This window comes from Quercus suber, unplaced genomic scaffold (assembly GCF_002906115.3).
Source record: "Quercus suber isolate HL8 unplaced genomic scaffold, Cork oak 2.0 scaffold_80, whole genome shotgun sequence".
Lineage (NCBI taxonomy): Eukaryota > Viridiplantae > Streptophyta > Magnoliopsida > Fagales > Fagaceae > Quercus > Quercus suber.
Genome location: NW_027069545.1, coordinates 203,020 through 206,978, shown reverse-complemented (window position 1 = coordinate 206,978; position 3,959 = coordinate 203,020).

Here is a 3,959-nt window from a genome sequence, read left to right as displayed (position 1 = left end):
TCGTGCCAGAAACCAAAAAAAAAAAAAAAACCGTTAACAAAGATAATGCACTGTTTTTACATAAATCTTTAAGCTAAAAGACAAAAATAAATTATTACTAATATTAAAGAAAAAAAAAACACTTTACTAACTACTAGCATCCAACTTCCACTACTGTCTACACTATTAACTAACTACACTATTACCAGTTTTACAACTCCTCTTTACCCTTCAAAATTTTACAACACTACAAAATTTTACAACACTCTTGTTTTGAGTCGTGGTATAAATTTTTTTTTTTCTATTTAATTTTATTTTGACTTGGTAGGCTTATAACTCAAGTTGTTGTAAAAATGTTCTGAAAGTTTTAAAACCAAAAGGAAGTTTGAATCCAGCAAAATCTCATTCTCATCTTAGTAGACCGATGGACATATTTTGTGGACCTATACTTTTTCAGGTCTACCAGAGATGTCATTTACACTAACATAGACCACATGGGTTTCAGTCCCAATGTGAAGTTCATATTCAAACTTTAAATTCAGATTCCCAAAAATACAAAACAATGCAATTAGCGCATCATTTTAAACACACTCTCGTTATGACCATAATGATATTTTAAGCATAAAAGCCACAAAATTCAAAATCTAAATAAAAAATTCAATTAAAGAAATCATTCATTATCAAAATAAAATAATAGAGAATCCTACATGAAAGTTTCAACCAAGATATGGGCATGGATACATAAATCATTAAACCCATATCCCACTCCACGCACAAACTTCACGCAAAATTGCAAACAATACAGCAAGGAATTTGACAAAAATCAAATACCTATCACTCTATCAGTGTTAACTTCGCTAAACTCCACACACACACACACACACACAAACACCCATACACACACAAACACCCATACAAACATATCAAAATTTTGCCCATCATGGACTAATCTTCAAAGCAAAACAATAATCAAAGTAAATTTCAAGGCAAAAAAAAAAAAACTTTAATCCAAGCTCAAAAACAAAGAGGGAATTTTTTTTTCTTCTAACAAACCTCCATAAGCAACTTTTGACCAACCCAAAGAAGCCAAGAATCCTCGAAATATCTCCCTTTTAGTCCAAACCAAACCAAGAAGTTAATCTCTAAAATCCCTAGTGAATTTTCAACCAAGCAAAATACTTACCTTCTTCAGAGACTTTCCAATAAGGCAAGGAATTTGTCTCCTCTTCCGTGTATAGCAAGAAGGTTAATTGTCATTTTGTTCTATTGCTTCAATACCCATGAGTTTTAGTTACAATTTAGAGCATTTGCATCAGACAATGCAAAATAAAATGACGTATTAAATTTACACATTCAAGCCCCAAAATCATCCACATCAATCAAACTAAAATTGTATAAATTTGCAAAATTGCTACAATAAGAGTAATCGCACCAATCAGTGTAAAATAGAAAAATTTGTTCATTTTGCACATTTTTGCTCAAAAACTACCCACATTAGTGGGTCTATAATATTGTGCAGATACAAAATTGCTATAGTAACTGTGTAAATATACACGGTTACTATAGCTGTGTATCCAATCAGTATATTATTTTTTCTCTCACATCTACACCCTTAGACTCTCTCCCCCCATACTCTCTTCACTGTGAAGAAGAAAAAGAAAAGATCTAACCTTCATCGTGACAAAGAAGAAGAAAATAAAATCCAACATCAACCTCCACCAACCCACCATTGCCACCACTACAACAACCAAGTACCACCCAACTACCACCGGTCCAACACCACAAGGTCCTTAACCCATTTCAACAGTTAATAATCCATACACAAAATCAACAAAATTAAACCAAAAACATCTCAAAATCAACCCAAACCCCACTAGAAAACCAATCACAAACCCAACTCAAAATCAACCCAAACCAAAAACAAATACAAATCAAACCCATACGAAAACCTACAAGAAAACCCAATGCAAAATCCACTAGAGATGTCATTGACCTTCACTGCTGTCTCCGAAGCTGTGTGTGTGGGAGGGGGGGGGGGGTTGAAATGAGAGAGAGGCAGAGAGCTGATGAGAGAGAGAGAGAGAGAGAGAGAGATTAATGAAGAGATATATAATAAAAATGATTATTTAAATAAAATGAAGAGTATATATAGATAATCTGACATGAGTATTTTGTAAAAGTGGTTGTGTAAAATAGAAAAAGTAGGTTCTGTTTGTAAAATAGACATAAATTTTTAGATGAATTGATGGGAATGCTCTAATTGTGTAAATTTACAATAACACTATTCATTTTACATTTAGTTTTTTATTATTTCTTACATATCTCGAGAATGAAGGAAGAGAGTAAATGATGGTTGTTGTATGTGAAGAAAGATGAACAATTAAAAAAAAAAAAAAAATTTGATATTTTAATGTAATATGATGTAAAATCGATAAACTAATGTAAGTTGTTTTAAAAAGTGAGTATGTAAAATAGAAAAGATAGGTATTTATGCTAAAATAGACAGATTTTTTTTACACAAACTGATGTGAATGTTGTGACAACATTGATATATAGTGTTTTGAGGGAAATAAAATCCCTCATCCAAACACATTTTAAAAAAAATTGTGTTTTTACTTTTACCCAAACCCATTTAAAATAAACCATTTTAAAAAAAAGGGTTTGAAGTCTGAACCATTTTTGTTAAAAATATCATCATAATATAGGCCTGAGTCTTTTTTGGTGAAAGACGGGATAAATAACATTAAACAACAAGTCTATTACAATAAAACTCAGCTTTATCAAAAGCTAGCACACTATCCACCACAGGCGGTGGTTCATGCAAAATTAGAAAGTCAGTAGCTAGATCTGCTCCCATCTTTGCCATCCTATTCGCTTATCTATTCGCTTCCCTGAAGATGTGGGTCACAGAGCAATTAGGCATGGATCTGATCAGGGTCTTGCAGTCATTAAGGAGAGGTTCAAACATGAGGTTAATAGTGGTGGGGTTAGAAAGTAAACGCACGAGAAATTCATAATCCAGTTCAATGTTAATGTTATGTAAGTTGAGTTGTTTAGCCAGGGACAAGCCATCCTTGAGGGCCCAGCGTTCAGCCATGGTGCTAGACACAGTACCGAGCTTCCTAGCAAAACCAGCTACCCAATACCATTGCTACATCGCAGCATCCCACCCCTACCAACCTTCTTAGGGTTCCCAAAAATAGCCCCGTCCGTATTAAGTTTCACCCATCCAGGATTAGGCTTGGACCATTTCACTTGAATTTGGGTTCTGGGGGGCTTGTTGGTATTCCTAGGGACAATAGCAAAAAACTCAACCCTTTTCTTGATGCAGTGCACATGAATATTGGCATCAATCCTTCCTGTCTAGAAAATAAAGCTATTCTGGTGATGCCAAATCAGCCAAACTGCCTGGGGAAAAACAAACTTCTAGGGAATCCGAGGGTGCACGAGAGTATCACAGGATCCACAATTCTTTTTCAACCAATCAACAAGGGGGGCATCAAAGAACTCCTGGTTTGCATCATTAATTCCCAACTTTCTCCAAACGTTCCTCAGTACATTACAATCCCGCAGTACATGAATAATGGTTTCAGTATCTCTACCACAAAGCTCACAAGTATCATGAAGGTTGAAAAATCATGAACCCTGGACTTCCTTTGTGAGGATGCTACCGTGGTAGCATTGCCACAAAATTTTTTTTATTTGAGGTGTGGTTTTTGCCTTCTAGACCCACAGTTTTGGAGTGGCCAGGTTCAATGGGTTTAAACCTTTTGCAAGCATGTATGCCGAGTTCAGAAAGAAGCTTCCGTCCTTTGAGAAATCCCAAATGAAAATATCTTCATGGGTAGGATTTGAAGCAAGAGGAATGCCTCTTATTTCTTGCATGATCAAATCAAGAAGAACAAAGGAGATATTAACACCTTCAGAGAGGAAGTCCTTGACAGATAAATTCCCTTCCCCCTCAACCAGGGGGCCTTGGA